Source organism: Theropithecus gelada, chromosome 8 (genome assembly GCF_003255815.1).
Source record: "Theropithecus gelada isolate Dixy chromosome 8, Tgel_1.0, whole genome shotgun sequence".
Classification (NCBI taxonomy): domain Eukaryota; kingdom Metazoa; phylum Chordata; class Mammalia; order Primates; family Cercopithecidae; genus Theropithecus; species Theropithecus gelada.
Window position 1 is genome coordinate 65,076,093 of NC_037676.1, and position 20,573 is coordinate 65,096,665.

General features: G+C 39.3%; 1 protein-coding gene and 1 pseudogene across 3 annotated transcripts in view; both read left to right on the forward strand.

The window, feature by feature from the left end:
* NKAIN3 (sodium/potassium transporting ATPase interacting 3) overlaps window positions 1–20,573 on the forward strand; it is a 741,273-nt gene that overhangs the window by 598,069 nt on the left and 122,631 nt on the right. The window lies entirely within an intron of this gene.
* LOC112629777 lies at window positions 3,422–5,064 on the forward strand (annotated as a pseudogene). The gene is made up of 3 exons (XR_003120753.1): window positions 3,422–3,491; window positions 3,625–3,864; window positions 3,948–5,064. The product of XR_003120753.1 is annotated as an SRSF protein kinase 2 pseudogene (transcript).

The following is a 20,573-nucleotide window of genomic DNA, read 5'->3' on the forward strand; positions in this document are numbered from 1 at the left end:
CATACGTGTTCCTAAGAAATAATGCAGTAAAAGCCACAAGACTTATGGAAAAAATGGGTCAGGGGAACAACACTCAAATGCTTCAATGGCAATATTTAAAAATAGAGATCTATTAAAATGATGTAATATATTTATACATATTAGATGGTTAAGAAGTACATTTATACTACAATAAATGGGGCATTTTACTTTGAAAAGTATCTGCAGTTTACTTGTGGAAATTCGCAACAGAAGGATTGCAGACTATGAGTTACTGTGAAGTAGAAGAAAAGTTGTCTGAAATTTGACGGAAAATTGTTCCCTAATATTCCCAAATTGTTATGTTCAGGTTGTTTCCTAATATATCAATCATATTGGGACAAATTCACGTTTCAAAGCAAGCATGCTAGCAGAACTGATGGTACTTGAAGCCATATCTTTAATTTACACCATCATCAGAGAAAAAATCAGACCAGCTTCTTCAAGCACTCCCAGCCTCTACCTTCAGATATCCCTTTCCATATTAATCTTCATTTCCAGCCTTATTTTCAGCACCTGCTGCCCTCTGCTCCCCCAAATCATTCTAAGGCCAGGAAGCAAACCATCTGAGAGATGCAAAGTAACTAACAGTAAACTGTAGAAAAGTCCTCAGAGTGGAAACTGGATTTGGTTCTCCACCTTGTACATACATTTGACTAGCTGGCTACAAAGTTGGTAGCAGAACAACTTCATCAAACTTTTTCAGGGGTTTCAAAAATTGTTAGGTTCATTTCTGGGCTGCCTCCGAAGAAAAGACACATGCTTGAGATGTTGTTCTGAGCTGCTCTCCTCAAAGCTCTCTGGAGTATGTACCTTGGGTTTCTGCTCACTTGCATCTTGATCTTCCCTCCTTTTCTGGAACAAGGCTAATATCCCTGTCTCTTCCTTGCTCATCCTTTGCACTCTGCTTCTGACAATGTAGAATGTACCTCTCTCCGTAGCCTTGCTGGGAGCCATGCCAGGCCACACCCCAGCATATCTTGTTGACTTTGTCAAAGTTCCATTTTCACAAGGCATCTGCTAGAATGCCAGTCCTTCTTGCCTCACAATTAACTCAAATTATTTGCTCGTCTACCCCACCCAAAAGTGCATCTGCCTCGGTGAACCAACAGTAAGATTACTGAACGGGACATTTCTTTTTGGTCATGATTCCGCAAGAAGTTCAATTTTTCAGCCTGCATCATTTTCAGAATATTGTGGGAACTCACTGCATTATTTGAATGGAGTCAATTTAGTAACTGCCTTTTAAAAGAAATGGCATATTCATTCTTTCCAAATAATATAACTGTGATGCTATTTTGTAATTTCTGATTATATTAAGATATTAGCATATTTGTTGCAAATTAACTAAAGTGTTATTTTTATTAGTAGTTTGGCTTTAATTAATGTTTGGTAGTACGAATAATTTTAGAATTAAACCATGAACAGGTTTGAATCAGCAGCCTAATCTTCACATTCTAAAATAACTTTAAATGAATGAGTGCATAAAGAAGGCAGATTCATCTTGATGTGTATGAAGGAGCTGACATAGGCACTTTCTTTGTTTCTTCTTTAGTGTCACATGTGAAACAAATTGACTCTCTTGATACCCATATGGTGCATTTAGGGCTCCAATTGTTTTCTTGCATTTTAAATCTGTACTTGTCCTAACTAAATTTCTACTTTCACCATATTTTATTGACAACAATCTGTTTGAGCTGAGGTTCAGTTTGGCTATTGAGACTGATTGCCAAAAAGTGAATTTGCCACCAGAAATTCAATTATAAAAACAATATTAATAAAACTAGACAGCTGCCCCTCTGTATTTTAAAGCAGTAAAAACATTATTTGGCTTCTCATTTACATGGCAGATCCGATTCATCATGTTAACATAGTTTAACAGAAGAAGAAATATTTCACATAGATAGCAGTGTGCAAAGCAGTCACTTCTAGAAAGAACATAATAATTTTTTTAAAAAGAAAATACAATATGGAATCAATGAATGGAATCATAACAATGACATTTACAGTATCACATAGAAAATTATGATTCTTTGTAAGTAAAACAAAGTGAAAATTAAAATGCACTTATATTTAAAATTAAAAAGATAAAAGAAACTGGCTTCTTGGAAAGAGCATCATATATTTAAAAACTAAAATAAAGAGTGCAATTAAAAATAATTCAAAACATTTTCAGGGACAAAAAAAGGAAATATTTAACATTTATTATAATACTTGAGTTTTCCTTCCTTCATGAAAAGAGTGCTGAAAATCATTTTTAAAAATTTTAGTTCTAAATAAAATAGATTCAAGAGTTTTTAAAGTTCACTGAAAATTGCTTTGGAATTGCAGAAAATAACATTTAATGATTTATAGCTTTTAGGAGAGATAGGATACAAGTCAATGACTTGAAGAAATGGAAAGAATGAAGACTCAGGAAATAACACAGAGAATGAAAAAGATAAGAATATTCCACAGAGAAGTTAGAAAATATAAGTGTAGTTTTGGGGACTCCGATTAGAACAAATGGCATTAGTTTTTGTTTTTTACAAAAACTCTAAAAGGAGCTTAAAATGGTTTATTTTTCCACAATGCAGGAGTGATAAGGCACAGTTTTAAGTGTTTTAAGTGTCTGTGTGTGTGTGTGTATGCATATATGTGTGTGCATGTGTATGCATATATATTTTGGTATGTAACCACACGTGTTCATGCAAGGATATGCCTGGGTATGCATGTGCATATTTATGTGTGTAAACACTATGGTGACTCTAAATGCTTTGATCCTCTGTATCATATATTTCTCAAGTTAAGAAAAGGGTATTCACCATCCTGCTCATTGGAAGGTGCAGCTGAGGTGATGTTTTCTTCTATTATTTTCCTTTCAGCTTCTTGCTCCAATTCTTCTATCTCCTGCAGGCGTTTTTCCAATAACTCAGCCTGCTTCTTCTGTTTATTTTTCAGTTTTTTCTTTTTGTTTTTTAGATATTTTTCCCATAGGTTTCTTCTGCGGAGCCGTACTCAGTGCAGACCCTGAAGGAGGCGGAATACCTGCTTTCTGCCACTCAGTGGTCTCAGCTGCCGTTCTTCTCACATATGCATCATCCATACACATCAAGATGTTTTGCGGCTTTATGTCAGGATGAATAATCTTGGTCTTACTGTGTAAATAATCTAACCCTTGAAGGAACCATCGAATGATTCTCTTCACACAACGTACTGGGAGGCCTTGATAGTTGGACTTGATGATCCACTTGAGGAGATGGTGGCCAAGCACTTCAAAGACCATGCACACGTGTATCCCATTCACGCCTGAAATCTTGAAGCCGTCAATGAGCTGGATCACCATGTCTTTGTTTGGGTCACTGGGATCACTTTCCTGAACACATTTGAGCAATTTTATTTCATCCTAGGCTGTGTCTGTATAATGCCGAGCACTTTTGACAACTTTCATTGCAACAAATCTTTTCCCCTACATATCCCAACACAGCCAGACAGTAGAGAAGTGCCCCTGACCAAGCTTTCTAATAACATGATACCAGCCATTGACGAGGCCTGCAATTTTCACTGGATGATAGCCACCTTTGCAGTAGTCCGCAGGGTCCTCTTGCTCCTCATCATCTGATCCAGGATCTCCTCCTTTGGCTCTGGTGGTGTGGGATCTGCCAAAATTGGCGGTGGCGGTGGTGCTGGTGGCGGGGAAGGAGGAGGAACTAAAGGAACTTTCTGTTGAGGCTCCGGATTTTTTGGGTGTTTCTCTCTTTTCGGCCTCCGCTTTTGGGCCTAAATGGGAAGCACTATCCTGGAGCTCATTCCAACGCGGCGGAAGCGGGCCTAGGGGCTTCGCGAAGGCGGCGGCTAAGCGTGAGGGTGAGGAGACTCGCCGGGCTGTGGCTTCCACTGGCTCAAACCGGCAGGAGGTAAGAACTGCGCCTGCGCCGCCGCCCTGGCAGATGGCGAATACTGCCCAGAGGTGAAACTAAAAACAACAGGATTAGAGGCGGCGGCCGAGGCAGAGACCGCAAAGGGAAATGGTGAAGCTGAGGACCAGGAAGAGAAAGAAGACCCTGAGAAAGAAAACATTGAAAAAGAAGATGATGTAGATCAGCAACTTGCGAACATAGACCCGAGGTGGATAGAATCACCTAAAACCAATGGCCATCTTGAAAATGGCCCATTCTTACTGGAGCACCAACTGGACGATGAAGAGGATAATGAAGAAGACTGCCGAAATCCTTAGGAGTATAATCTTGATGAGCCAAAAGCAGAAAGTGATTACACATACAGCAGCTCCTATGAACAATTCAACAGTGAATTGCCAAATGGACGGCATATAATTCCCGAGTCACAGTTTCCAGAGTTTTCCACCCAGTTGTTCTCTGGATCCTTAGAACCTGTGGCCTGCGGCTCTGTGCTTTCTGAGGGATCACCACTTACTGAGCAAAGGGAAAGCAGTCCGTCCCATGACAAAAGCAGGACGGTTTCAGCCTGCAGTACTGGGGATTTGCCAAAAGCAAAAACCCAGGAGGCTGACTTGTTGGTGAACCCCCTGGATCCACGAAATGCTGATAAAATTAGAGTAGAAATTGCTGACCTGGGAAATGCTTGTTGGGTGCATAAACACTTCACAGAAAACATCCAGATGCGTCAGCACCGTTCCGTAAAGGTTTTAATAGGAACGGGATACAACACCCCTGCGGACATCTGGAGCACGGCATGTATGGCATTTGAGCTGGCAACGCGCGATTATTTGTTTGAACCACATTCTGGGGAAGACTATTCGAGAGACGAAGATCACATAGCATTGATCATTGAACTGCGGGGGACAGTCCCTCGAAAATACGCTATGTTGGGGGAATGTTTCAAGGAGTTTTTCACCAGAAAAGGAGAACTGCGACATGACCAAGCCGAAGCCCTGATGCCCTTTTGATGTACTTGTGGAGAAGTATGGCTGGCCCCATGAAGATACTGCACAGTTTACAGATTTCCTGATCCCGATGTTAGAGATGGTTCCCGAAAAAACGAGCCTCCGCTGGCTAATGCCTTCGGCATCCTTGGTTGAATTCTTAGCACATTCTACCAGTATTGCATTCTGAGCTAGCAAATGTTCCCAGCGCATTGGACCTAAACGGTGACTCTCATTCTTTAACAGGATTGCAAGTGAACTGGCTTCGCCCTCAGACCTTTGTTTTGCTTTGAAGTACTGTTGTTTGACATTTTGCTTTTTGTGCACTGTGATCCTGGGGAAGGGTAGTCTTTTGTCTTCACCTTAGTAGTTTACTGACCATTTTCTTCTGGAAACAATAACATGTCTGTAAGCATTGTTTCTTGTGTTGTGTGGCATTCAAATGTGTGTGTGTGTGTTTGTGTGTGTGTGTGTTTTAATGAGAAATACTTTCCCCTTTGTGTTTTGGCAGGGTTTGTAACCATGAAAAAAAAAATTTAGCTGAGTACTATATAATTTACAATCTTAAAAAATTATCAAGTTGGAACCAAGAAATGGCAAGGAAATGTGCAATGTTATCTTCTGGCAAAGAGACATCATTCCTGTATTATAGTGTATGTGTAATCACACCCTGTAAATGTTACTTTCCATTAAACATGGGAGGGGGGCTTAAATTTCAAAAAAGCTACCAAATCTTGAGTGCTATGTAGCCTACCTCGCATAGCCGACTTTAACTGCTCCAAGGAGTTGTGCAAACTTTTCATTCCATAACAGTCCTTTCACATTTGATTTTAAACAAAGTGACTCCGGGTTGTAAGATACCATTCTCTATATGGCACTTTAAAGGAAGAAAAGATATGCTTCTCATTCTAAAATATGCATTATAATTTAGCAGTCTCATTTGTATTTTTGCATATTTTTAAAAGTATTTTTAAAGAAAAAGAGTGACTTCACTTTAAAAATGTAAAGACTTAGTACCATATCATATTGCCTCCTCTGGGCACTGTAAGTTAAGCTCTACATAGATTAAATATGAAAAGAGAAGCGTGTTCATTGTGTGGAATTAAAAAATACATATATTTTTGGAAAAGCATGATCATGCTTGTCTAGAACACAAGGTATGATATATACAATTTGCAGTGCAATGGGCAGAATACTCCTCACAGCTCAAAGGTAACAGTGATCACATTCATTCCATAGGTAGCTTTATGTGTGGCTACAACAAATTTTAGTAGCTGTTTTATTGTCTTTCCATGAAATGACGTTGAGAAAATGATTTTCCCTTTGCAGGTTGCACAGTTTTGTTTATGCATTTCCTTAAAATTAATTGTAGAATCCAAGACACAAACCACAGTAGGCAATGCAATTTTAGAATGTAATATATAGAGGTATATTTAGCCTCTTTTAGAAGTCAGTGGATTGAATGTCTTTTTATTTTAAATTTTACATACATTAAGGTGCCTCATTTTTTTACTTTGTCCATTAACATTTATTCATGTGCCTTTGCAATAACTAGATTGTGAAAAGCTAACAAGTGTTGTAACAATAATCCATTTTTGAGGTGCCTGCAGTTGTCTTAAAAATTAAAGTGTTGGCCGGGTGTGGTGGCTCATACCTGTAATCCCAGTATTTTGGAAGGCCGAGGCGGTGGATCACGAGGCTAGGAGAGCGAGACCATCCTGACTAACATGGTGAAACCCCATCTCTACTATAAATACAAACAATTAGCCAGGCGTGGTGGCGAGCACCTGTAGTCCCAGCTACTTGGTGAGGCTGAGGCAGGAGAATGGCGTGAACCCGGGAAGTGGAGCCTGCAGTGAGCCGAGATCGCGCCACTGCGCTCCAGCCTGGGCGACACAGAGAGACTCCGTCTTAAAAATAAATAAATAAATAAATAAATAAATAAATAAAGTGTTTTGTTTTGTTTTGTTTCCAGAAAAAAAAAAGAAAAGAAAAGAGTAAAGAGAGAGTAACCATAGGCTCTCTGTTTTTTTGTATTCAAGCAGGCAGAACACCCGAATGATTAAAAACATGACTTTAGAGTCATACGCACCTGGGTTACAGTTCTGACATTTCACTTCGACATCATATCAGGCAATTTCATTAATCTTCCATGTCTCAATTTCTTCTTTATAAATTGAAAATGGTAGTAACTTCTTCATAAGACTGTTTTAAGGATTGAATGAAATCATGTATAAAGCCCTCAACATAGTGCCTTAGCACAGTGTATAATCAATACATGATATTCACTGTAATTAATATTTTTACTGATACATGTACCAGGAATGAAACCAAAAAAAAGACACACCAGAAAGTCCAGCAAAAAAAAAAATAGAAGACAGGAGGAGAGAATTGAGAATTGATTGACCAATATCTGTCATAGTTCAAAAGACTTATGCAAGAGGAACCAAAAGCCTCCACTAATCCATGACTGCTCTCTTCTCAGCAAGACTGTGACTACACAGTCAACTCAGAGGATGGGAATAGTGAGGTTCCACAATAAATTTCATACTAAAACGCACTGCCCGGTAGCAGAAACATTAGCTGATAATGATGAATACAATAGCCTAGCATTTAACCGAGATATTTAAAGCAGCACATGACATTTTCATAACTACCCCTCACTAGCAGTCTAAAAACAAAGAATAAAAAGCTTCTCTTTGATCAAACTGTGTTCCAAAATGAAATAAATCCCTTGGTTTTATGTGTATGAGTATATTTACCCTGAAAATCTATACATATATTCACAAATACATGCACAGAGCAATGTAGTACATGTAGCTGTGTAAGAATAAATGGCTTTAAAACATATCAGCAAATCAACAACTGAATCATTAAACTGACAGGAAACCTTGTTCAAGATTCCCATGTCATTCTGCAAAGAATGTAATGGATCTGACTAGAATGCATTAAGAGACCAGGGTGTTTGGAGTTTGAAAAACATCTTTAAAGGAAAAGAAAGAGAAGTATGATTGTTAGAAAAGGAAGCAGATGTTCTCACCAGAATAAAAAGTCAGATTATGAACACTTGAGCTTTACAACAGCTTTAAATAAGCCTCTGTGGTGAGGCATAAGAACTTTAAACTTTAATGAAAGCAAAAATCATTTCATCATACTGATGGTATAGAGTATTTCTTTTTCTTTTCATGTTTTCTTCTTTATTCTTAGTTCTTTTCCATTTTTTTATTCCTTGTGACCTGGTATTTGCTTCTGTTATAAATTAGGACTGTGTAGCAAAAGGAAATGGACCAAGGAGGCATTTATCTGAATAATTCAGGCAGAAACAATTTATCCTTGAAGTAGCAAGAAGTTTTAGACAAAGGAGAATTTTTGCTTGGATTAACCCTCGACCTGGTTCAGCTTCAGACATAAAATAATGATGATACCCGTGGTGCTGTAACTTTGATTCATCCAGTGTACTGAACAGTCTGCCCGGTGCTTTGGGACCCTGTTGTGATAATGCCAGCATTATCATGCATGTGAATGCTTACTTTTGAACACCGTTACTCAATTCTCATATCCTGAAAAACTTAGTGAGGGAAAACTGCATGCATTCAACATTTATAAACCCTGATAAGCTCAGTTTCTAAATACTGGCATGAGTGTGGACTGGAAGGGCTGTTATCCGAGGCCCTGCCTTATGAGTACATCATGCCTAGTATTTCGACAACCTGCCGATAGACTGCAAGTGATGGATCTACAGCAGGATGAAGACTTCTGAATTAGCATTCAGGCCTTTCTCTCCGCTCACAGTGGAGACAGGAGAAAAGGAAAAAAAAAAAAAAGAAGGATTAGATCTTTTCTCCTTGCCCCTGTAGTTTTCTTCCGACAGTAGACCTCTATTGATGGGAATGGACCTGATACGCAGAATAAGAGAGTGGGGTGTGCCTTTGTTGGCATGTTGTCTGAAATGACCTCAGCAAAGAATGCTGTGGAAAAGAAATGGTGATTCTAAAGAAAAGGCATTTGTAACTTTTTAAAATAGATTTTACTTTAACTTCTGGAATAGATGTGCTGAACATGCAGGTTTGTTATACAGGTATGCATGTGCCATGGTGGTTTCCTGCACCTATCAACCCCCTCATCTAGGTTTTAAGCCCCGCATGCATTAGGTATTTGTCCTAATACTCTCCCTCCCCTTACCCCTCACCCCCTCCCTGACATGCGCAGGTGTGTGATGTTTCCCTCCCTGTGTCCGTGTGTTCTCATTGTTCAACTCCCACTTATGAGTGAGAACATGCAGTGTTTGGTTTTCTGTTCCTGTGTTAGTTTTCTTTTAAAATATTTGAAAGATGACATATTAAGAGAAAAGAAAATTATTTTATGGAGATGTTTCTCCAATAGGCAAATTAGTTTAGAAGGAAAATTAATGACATCTAACCAGAGAAATCAACTCAGTGGACTGCATCAAATCGGCTCAGTGCAGCTAAAGCAAAGCAGGCAGAAAAAGGCAGAGAAGCAGCTTCCTGGGTCTGGGTCTACTTGTACCAGCGGCCCCTTGCTGGGGTAGATGGGGCTCCCAGGACTTGCCTCGGCACTGTCAGCCCTCTTTTTTTTTTTTTTTTTTTTTTTTTTTTGGAGACAGAGTTTCTCTCTGTCACCCAGGCTGGAGCGCAGTGGCGCCATCTCGGTCACTGCAAGCTCGCCTCCCGGGTTCATGCCATTCTGCCATTCTCCTGCCTCAGCCCCCCAAGTGGCTGGGATTGCAGGCACCTGCCACCATGCCCAGCTAATTTTTTTTGTATTTTTAGTAGACACGGGGTTTCACTGTCTTAGCCAGGATGGTCTCAATCTCCTGACCTCATGATCTACCCGCCTCAGCCTCCCAAAGTGCTGGGATTACAGCTGTGAGCCACCACCCCGGCCCCAGCCCCCTTTCTTTGAGGCTTTTGGATGTGGACTGAGCCACTCCAGGCTTCTCTTCTTCACCAGCTTGCAGATGACCTATTGTGGGACTTTGCCTTATAATCGTGTGAGCCAAGTCTCCCTAATAAACTCTCTTTTGTATATACATTTATCCTATTGGGTCCGTCCTTCTGGAGAACTCTGGGTAATACAAGGACTTTTAAAGAAATAGATGTGCATTAGAGATGAGAAAGAATGGAAATCACTAAATGAAGCCATTTACTCTTACTGTTTAGCTTGGGAAAAGTAGTTCAAGGAAAAAGTTTTAGATTTCTCTTTTTTAGCACAACAAAGATCATATTAGGAAAACCGGACTCAGACTGACTTTTTCAACTTTATTGAGATAACATTGACAAACAAAAATTGTATATATTCAAGGTTACAATGTGATGTTTTGATATATGTACACACTATGAAATGACTGGCACACTTAAGCTATTAACACATCTAGGCCAGGTGCAGTGGCTCAGAACTGTAACTCCAGCACTTTGGGAGGCCAAAGCAGGTGGATCACCTGAGGTCAAGAGTTTGAGACCAGCCTGGCCAACATGGTGAAATCCCAACTCTACTAAAAATACAAAATTTTAGCCAGACATGGTGGTGTGCACCTGTAACCCCAGCTATTCAGGAGGCTGAGGCAGGAGAATTGTTTGAACTCAGGAGGTAGAGGTTGCAGTGGGCCAAGATCATGCCACTGCACTCCAGCCTGGGTAACAGAGCAAGAATCTGTCAAAAAAAAAAAAAAAAAATCCATTCCCTCACATAGTTACCATTAGTGTGTGTGTGTGATGAGAACACTTAAGATCTACTCTCTTGGCAAATTTCAAACGGACAATATTAACTGTAGTCAACATGCTATACATTAGGTCTCCAGAGCTTATTCATTTTATAACTGCAGGGGGGCTGCAAACAGCTGAAGTCAGGGCATGGGATGCCCTTCTAGGGGCCAAGTCCAAGGGAGAATGTGGCAGGAGAGGACTTTGGGCTTTGGGAAGGAAGCAGACCATGAAACAGTTGAAGGTGGGAGAACGTGCCTATAGAATCCCTCCCTTAACTTTTCATATCTTCAGTAAAATTGCCATTTTCACCAGTTTACTTGTGGGAAATGATGAGGAATCAGAGATCTAGCCAATCTAGAATACCTCAGCTATGCTTTATTTAGGGAGGCAAATTAATTTAGAAGGGAAATTAATAATACTTAACTTTCAAAAAATATAAGTGGAATCCACATAGGAATTTGAAACATAGTCATGCATTGCATAAGGACATTTTGGTTAATGACAAACCACCTATGCAATGGTGGTTCCATGATATTATACTGCTGTATTTCACTTTTCTATGTTTAGATAAGTTTTGATACACAAATACTTACCATTGTGCTCCATCTGCCTACAGTATTCAGTACAGTAACTTGCTGTACACGCTTGTAGCCTAGAAGAAATAGCTTATGCCATATAGCCTAGGTGTATAGTTGGTGACACCATCTAGTTTTGTGTAAGTACACTTCATGTTGCCTACACAGCGAAAATCACCTGATGATGCCATTGTCAGAAGGTATCCCTATTGTTTAGCAATGAATGACTAGAGCATATTTGTATCTGCAAACTCAGGACAAAGAACTCTGTGGTGACATTAGTGCAAGGAATTTGCTGAAGTCTTGGGGAGTACTTAGGACTAGTATTCATTTTGAGCCAAGTATTCTAAACTTCTGAGAAATAAGGAGATCCCAGTGACATCTAGGGTATGTAAAGCTCATGCACAACAGCTGAGGTCTCCTCACAGCAGTACAGCTGAAAGTGCAAATGCAGGGGCATCCAACTGGACTCTCACTGTTCAGGTCCCCTCCTGCCCAAGCATTACTAGACCTCACTGCAGTTTTTAAGCATTGTGTTACCACTGTGTAATTTTGTTTTTTTAAATGAATAAGAAAGACACAACTCTGCCAAATGGCATTGTGAACAGAAGGGTTATTTCTCAGAGGGTAAGGAGTAAGTCCACATATGCCCTCAGTCAAGAGAAAGTGAAAAGAATTTTCAACTCAGAATTTCATATCCAGCCAAATTAAGTTTCATAAGCAAAGGAGAAATAAAATCCTTTACAGACAAGCAAATGCTGAGAGATTTCATTACCACCAGGCCTGCTCTGCAAGAGCTCCTGAAAGCACTAAATAGGGAAAGGAAAAACTGGTACCAGCCACTGCAAAAACATACCAAAATATGAAGATCAATGACACTTTGAAGAAACTGCATCAACTCATGTACAAAATAACTAAATAGCATCATGATAACAGGATCAAATTCACACATAACAATACTAACCTTAAATGTAAAAGACTCAGACTGGCAAATTGGATAAGGAGTTAAGACCAATTGGTGTGTTGTATTCAGAAGACCCATCCTGTGTGCTGACACACATAGGCTCAAAATAAAGAGATGGAGGAAAAGTTGCTAAGCAAATGGAAAGCAAAAAAGCAGAAATTGCAATCATAGTCTCTGACAAAACAGACTTTAAAGCAACAAAGACCAAAAAAGACAAGGAAGGGCATTACATAATGGTAAAGGGAACAATTCAACAAGAAGAGCTAACTATTCTAAATATACACGCACCCAATAAAGAAGCACCCAGATTCACAAAACAAGTTCTTAGGGACCTACAAAGAGACTTAGACTCCCACACTATAATATTGGGAGATTTTGACACCCCACTGTCAGTATTAGATCAAAGAGACAGAAAATTAACAAAGACATTCGGGACTTGAACTCAGCTCTGGATCAAGTGGATCTAGTAGATGTCTCAGAACGCTGTACCCCAAAACAACAGAATATACATTCTTCTCAGTGCCACATGGCACTTATTCTAAAATTGACCATATAATTGGAAGTAAAACACTCCTCACGAAATGTAAAGAAACCGAAATCATAACAGGATCTCAGACCACAGTGTAATCAAATTAGAACTCAGGAATAAGAAACTTACTCAAAACCACACAATTACATGGAAACTGAACAACCTGCTCCTGAATGACTCCTGGGTAAATAATGAAATTAAGGCAGACATCAAGAAGTTCTTTGAAATGAACGAGAACAAAAAGACAATATACCAGAAGCTCTGGGTTACAGCTAAAGCAGTGTTAACAGGGAAATTTATAGCACTAAATGCCCACATCAGAAAGGTAGAAATATCTCAGATTGACACCCAGACATCACAACTAAAAGAGCTAGTGAGGCAAGAGCAAACAAAACCAAAAGCTAGCAGAAGACAATAAATAACTAAGATCAGAGAAGAATTGAAGGAGATAGAGACACAAAAAACCCTCCAAAAAAATCAACGAACCCAGGAGGTGTTTTTTTGAAAAATCTAACAAAATAGATAAACCACTAGCTAGACTAATAAAGAAGAAAGAGAAGAATCAAATAGACACAATAAAAAATGATAAAGAGGATTTCACCACTGACCCCAAAGAAATATAAACTACCATCAGATAATATTATAAACACGTCTACGCAAACAAACTAGACAATCTAGAAGAAATGATAAATTCCTGGACGCATACACCCTACCAAGACTAAACCAGGAAAAAGTTGAATCCCTGAATAGACCAATAACAAGCTCTGAAATTGAAGCAGTAATTAATAGCCTACCAACCAAAAAAATCCCAGGATCAGAAGGATTCACAGATGAATTCTACCAGAAATATAAAAGGGAGCTGGTACTGTTCCTTCTGAAACTATTCTAAACAATTGAAAAGGAGGGACTCCTCCCTAAATCATTTTATGAAGCCAGCATCATCCTGATACCAAAACAGGGAAGAGACACATCAAAAAAGGAAAACTTCAGGCAAATATCCCTGATGAACGTCAATGCAAAAATCCTCAATAAAATACTGGCAAACTGAATCCAGCAGCACATTAAAAAACGTATCCAACACCATGAAGTTGGCTTCATCCCTGGGATGCAAGGTTGGTTGAACATATGCAAATCAATAAACGTAATCCATCACATAAACAGAACCAAAGGCAAAAACCACATGATTATCTCAATAGATGCAGAAAAGTCCTTTGATAAAATTCAACATCACTTCATGGTAAAAACTCTCAATAAACTAGGTACTGATAGAATATATCTCAAAATAATAAGAGCTATTTATAACAAACGCACAGACAATATCATATTGAATGGACAAAAGCTGGAAGCATTCCCTTTGAAAACCAGCACAAGACAAGGATGCCCTCTCTCATCACTCCTATTCAACATAGTATTGGAAGTTCTGGCCAGGGCAATCAGGCAAGAGAAAGAAATAAAGCATAATCTAATAGGAAGAGAGGAAGTCAGGTTGTCTCTGTTTGCAGACAACATGATTTTATATTTAGAAAACCCCATCATCTCAGCCTAAAAACTCCTTGAACTGATAAGCAACTTCAACAAAGTCTCAGGATACAAAACCAATGTGCAAAAATCACAAGCATTCCTATACATGAATAATAGGCAAGCAGAGAGCCAAATCATGAGTGAACTCCCATTCACAATGGCTACAAAGAGAATAAAATACCTAGGACTACAGCTGACAAGGCATGTGAAGGACCTCCTCAAGGAGAACTACAAACCACTGCTCGAGGAAATAAGAGAGGAAACAAACAAATGAAAAAACATTCCATCCTCATGGATAGGAGAAATCAATATCTTGAAAATGGCCATATTACCCAAAGTAATCTATAGATTCAACGCTATTCCCATCAAACAACCATTGACATTCTTCACAGAATTAGAAAAAAAAAAAACCTATTTTAAATTTAATATGGAATCAAACACCTCGTATAGTCAAGACAATCCTCAGCAAAAAGAACAAAGCTGGAAGCATCATTCTACCTGACTTTGAACTATACTACAAGGCTGCAGAAACCAAAGCATCATAGTACTGGTACCAAAACAGACATATAGGCCAACGGAGCAGAACAGAGACCTCAGAAATAACAATGCAAATCTACAACCATCTGATCTTTGACAGACTTGACAAAAACAAGCAATGGGGAAAGGATCTCCTCCTATTCAGTACATGCTGCTTGGAAAACAGACTAGCCATATGTAGAAAACTGAAACTGGACCCCTCCCTTACATCTTATGCAAAAATTATCTCAAGATGGTTTAAAGACTTAAATGTAAAGCTCAAAACCATAAAAACCCTAGAAGAAAGTCTAGGCAATACCATTCAGGACATAGGAATGGGAAAAGATTTCATGACGAAAACACCAAAAGCAATTGCAACAAAAGCCAAAATTGACAAATGGGATCTAATTAAACTAAAGAGCTAAGGTACAGCAAAAGAAACTAGCATTAGAGTGAACAGGCAAGCCACAGAATGGGAGAAAATTTTTGCAACCTACCCATCTCACAAGGGTCTAATATCCAGAATTTACAAGGAACTTAAACATATTTACAAGAAAAAAAATAAACAACCCCATCAAAAAATGGGCAAAAGATATGACCAGACACTTCTCAAAAGAAGACATTTATGCAGCCAAAAACCACATAAATAAAACCTCAACATCATTGATCATCAGAAAAATGCAAATCAAAACCACAGTGAGACACCATCTCACACCAGTCAGAATGGTTATTATCAAAAAGTCAGGAAACAATAGATGCCGGTGAGGGTGTGGAGGAATAGGAACGTTTTTACCCTCTTGGTGGGAATGTAAATTAGTTCAACCATTGTAGAAGACAATGTGGTGATTCCTCAATGCTCTAGAATCAGAAATACCATTTGACCCAGCAATCCCATTACTGGGTATATACCCAAAATAATATAAGTCATTCTACTATAAAGACACATGCACACGTATGTTTATTGCAGCACTATTTACAATAGCAAAGACATGGAAACAAACCAAATGCCCATTGATGATAGACTGGATAAAGAAAATGTGGTAAATATATACCATAGGATGCTATGCAGCCATAAAAAGGAATGAGATCATGTCCTTTGCAGGGACATAGATGGAGCTGGAAATCATCAGCCTCAGCAAACTAACTCAGGAACAGAAAACCGAATACCCCATGTTCTCACTCATAAGTGTGAGTTGAACATTGAGAATTCATGGACACAGAGAGGGTAACAACACAACAGGGGCTTTTTGGGGGTGGGGGTTGAGGGGAGGGAACTTAGAGGATGGGTCAATAGGTGCAGCAAACCATCATGACACACGTGTATCTATGTAACAAACCTGCACATTCTGCACATGTGTCCCGTGTTTGTTTGTTTGTTTGTTTGTTTAGAAGAAATAAAGAAAAAATCTTCAATAAAAGTTTGGGGTTTTTAACTCTCAAAAAAAAAGGCGAAGGAGAGAGAAAGAGTGAAAGCCAAGCTCCCCTGCATCAAAGGGGTCAATTAGGAAGCACCAAACTGAAAGTAACCAGCAATCCTTTATTCCTTGTTGTAGTGCAGGCCAGGATGAAGGTGCCAGCTCCCACAGTGTTGCACATGGCCAGGATGGTCTCACTGCCAAAGGAACTCTGAACCAAAGGCTCCTCCTATCTTATGGACCCAGAGAGGAAGAGGAAAGGACTAGTAGTGAAAAAAATACAAAATACCCATTCAAAGTTAAGAAAATTGTCTTCAAGTCTACTCCAATAAGGTGGTCTCAGCAGATGCACCCAAAGCTAGGGGCAGCCCAATTAGGAGGCCTCGGAATGGAGGCACTTAAGGTAGAAATGCAGATACACAAAACAGGGTCAGCTGTAGAGTTGAGGGGAGTGGGGGTCAGGATCTGAGTCCTTGACTGCACTTCCCTTCAGGGACGGCAGTGCACTAGCTGATGTGGGGAGGGCAGCTTCCCCCATGAGCCTGCCAGATAACGACTTTGAAACCTCCTATGGTTTGACATGAAAGGTCACACATAGGATCTTGACCTGGAGCCAGGCACCTCATTTCCTGGTTGAAATTTGTAATGCTAAAATTGTAAGTTATGCAGTCCTACTCAAATCTGATATTTTTATATTCACAACACAGTTTCCTTCATTTTCCTAATGAATAAATGGATGACTTATTTTCATATGAAATGACAGTATCAACAAAGAGAAAGATACAAAGAGATCAGGCCAGGAGCAGTGGCTTATGCCTGTAATCCCAGCGCTTTGGGAGGCCGAGGCGGGCGGATCACCTGAAGTTAGGAGTTTGAGACCAGCCTGACCAACATGAAGAAACCTTGTCTCTACTAAAAACACAAAATTAGCCGGGCATGGTGGCACATGCCTGTAATCCCAGCTACTCAGGAGGCTGAGGCAGGAGAATCACATGAACCCGAGAGGCAGAGGCTGTGGTGAGCAGAGATTGTGCCATTGTACTCCAGCCTGGGCAACAAGAGTGAAACTCCATCTCAAAAAAAAAAAAAAAAGACACAAAGAGCTCAAACACGGGACTTTGCATTTCAGCCAATAATCAAATATGTGCAATAATTTGTTTTGTTTCAATCTTCTCATTTTCTTCAGATGTTTTAGAATACTAAGAGGATTTTTTAGTAGGGAAATATGTAGATTAGATGTTTGAATAGAGTATATTGCTTTGACAATTCTAAATTTTTTTTCTGAAGAATTCAACCTTTTACAAAATCCCAATGAAGACCATACTCCACTGAATCAAATAATCCTTTTCTTATCAATTACTATGTCCCCTCAGAGAAAGCAAAACATAAGTATGTAATTTTGCTGCTATGACAGAAGAGTCCTGCTGGTGGCCACTGGCAAACACATTAATCACTGAAGCACCTCAACAACTCTGACCCTCGGTAAATACCTCTACTCCCTAAGAGAGATACACTGTTGTTTTCTGCTGTTGTGTTTTTGTTGCTGCTATGTTATGCTGCTGTGTTTTTGTGTTGCATTATGCTGTTGTATTTTTGTTGAATAGGAGGCATCAAGGAGCACGGCTGTCTATGGGTGGGTCCAAATGAGTGAGCTTGGTTGCCCCTGTGAATAGCCCCGTCCTGTCTGCTTTGGCCCATGCTCCCACCTAACAGAGGGACTGTTCCCCAGGAAGGTCAGCAGCCTTTCACGGCAGTACATTTTGGTTTCAGATCAAATCCATCCCCCAGAGGATTGCAATCTCATACACAAAGAATGTATTGCAGTGTCTGAAGAGAGTTGCAGCCAAGGACTCAGAACCTGACTCCCATCCCCTCAACTGGCCATAGTCTTGTGCGTGTCTGCATTCATACCTTTAGTGCCTCCATTCCAAGTCCTCCATGTTAGGCTGCCCTTAGCCTTGGGTCCATCTTCTGAGATCACCTTATTAGGAAGCAATGAAGAAGTGGCAGAAGCTGCTTAAATTTTACAGCCTCCTCCAAGTCAGAGATTGCCAGTCCCTACATTAAGATGAGTGTGTAATACCCCATGCCAGACATTAATCAATTTATTTATAATTCATTTAATCTAAACATAAAGTTCATGCATGAGTTAGGTGTTATAATTATTATTGATCTTACTTTGTAGAGGTGGAAACAAACAGGCAGAGAGAGGGAAAAACTTGGCCAAGGAAACACATGTAATAAGCGGTAACACTGGGATAGGACTCCAGGCTGTCTGGACACTTTACCACCATGCCAAACCCATCTCTCAGTGAAGCCAGGGCACTGAATTCACAAAGGTGTTTGATATCATCCAATGCCTCCAATCAGATGACTTAACAGAAGACAGATCCTTTCTCGAAAGTGCCACTGTTACCTACACAGCAAAAAGATTTCATTTAAAACCTAGCATCCCATCCTCCTGCCAGGTCTGGGCCCAAAACTTAGCATGAGTGAAGGGGCTTACATTTTTTTACAACAAAGTGTGGGATGAGAAGAGATAGAGGACCACAGTTAAATTGAGAAGATTTCTTCAAAACTGCACACTTTAAGTAGATTGATCTATTTCCCTTAAAAAAATGGAATTTTTAAAGATTTCCTTATGGCTTTGTGCACACTTACCTCCGCCTCCAGATTCCTCTGTTTAATGACAAAGACAACACAGGACATAGATGGTTTAGGCATCTTCCCTATGGGGACTCCAGATTGAAGATTCCTGCTCCACATAACTTTATCCTACTTGTCAACTAGCAGAGTCCAAAATCTACTAAATACTGGAGGAGGGTGGGCATGGCCAAGGGTACAGGTGCTGGAACTACATGGTTATTTTTAAATTTGATTAAAGAGCACATAGAAAATCATTTCTGTATATTTACTTTACATGCCATATACCCACGCTCCACATATGCACAGCTTTCCCCACCATCAATATCCCATACCAAGGGGTTTATGGAAATTTCTGTACTTTCTGCTCAATTTCGCTGTGACCCTAAAACTGCTCTAAAAAATAAAATTTTTAATTAATAAAAATTCTGCATCAGAGTGGTACATTTATTACAAGTGTAATACATCAAACATCATCCTTACTAAAAGCCCATCATTTTACATCAGGGTTCACTTTTGGCATTTTACATTAGGATTCACTCTAGGCAATGTACCTTCTATGGATTTGGACTAACGTATAATGATGTCCATCCATCATTATAGTATCATACAGAATAGTTTCATTGCCCTAAAAATCCCCTGTCTTCCACCTGTTCATCTGTTCCTCCCCCTACTCCCTGACAATCACCGATTCTTTTACTATATTCATATTTTTGCCTTTTCCTATACTCATATTTTTGCCTTTTCCAGAATGTTATGTAGCTGAAATCAATATGTAGCCTCTTTAGACTGGCTCCTTTCACTTAGTAATGTGCATTTAAGTTTCCTCCATGTCTTTTCACTACTCAACTCCAAGATGTGACATAAAACTACAGTGATAAAAGGTGTGTGATATTGGAAAAAGAATAGACAAACAGCAAATAGCTCAATATAATAGAATAGAGAACCCAGGAATAGTCTTGATAGCTAGTTTCTTTTTAGACTGAATATTTCGTTGTATAGATATACCACAGTTTATCCATTCACCTGATGAATGACATCTTGGTTGCTTCCAAATTTTAGCAACTATAGATAAAGTTGCTATAAACATCCTTGTTCAGATTTTTGTACAAACATGTTTTAAAGTCTTTTGCATGAATACCAAAAGGCGTGATTGCTGGATCATATGGTAAGAATATGTTTAGTTTTCTAAGAAACTGCCAGTCTTCTGAAGCGTCTGGACCATTTTGTATTCCCACCAGGAATAAATTAAAGTTTCTGTTGAACTCAGAATCCTCAATACATCCTCACCAGAATTTGTTGTTGTCAGTGTTTTTGGAATTTAGCCATTCTAATAGGTGTGTAGTGGTATCCCATCTTTACCCAGTTCCTTAGTGACATATGATGTTGAGCATCTTATATTTGCCTACTTACCTCTGTATATCTTGTTTGGTGAGCTTTCTATTCAGGTCTTTTGGCCATTTTTAATAGAGTTATTCCTTTTCTTATAGCTGAGTTTTAAGAATTGTTTGTATATTTAGGATAACAGTCCTTTATCAGACACTTCTTTTGCAAATGTTTTCTCCCAAAGTGTGGCTTGTCTTCTCCTTCTCTTGAAACTGTCTCAGAGCAGAACATTTTAGTTTTAATTAAGTTCAGTTTATAAATTATTTCTTTCATGGGACATGTTTTTGGTGTTGTATTTATATATTTATTATTTAATTTTTTAGTTTTTTGAGACGGAGGCTCGCTCTGTCACCCAGGCTGGAGGACAATGACGCGATCTCTGCTCAATGCAACCTCCACCT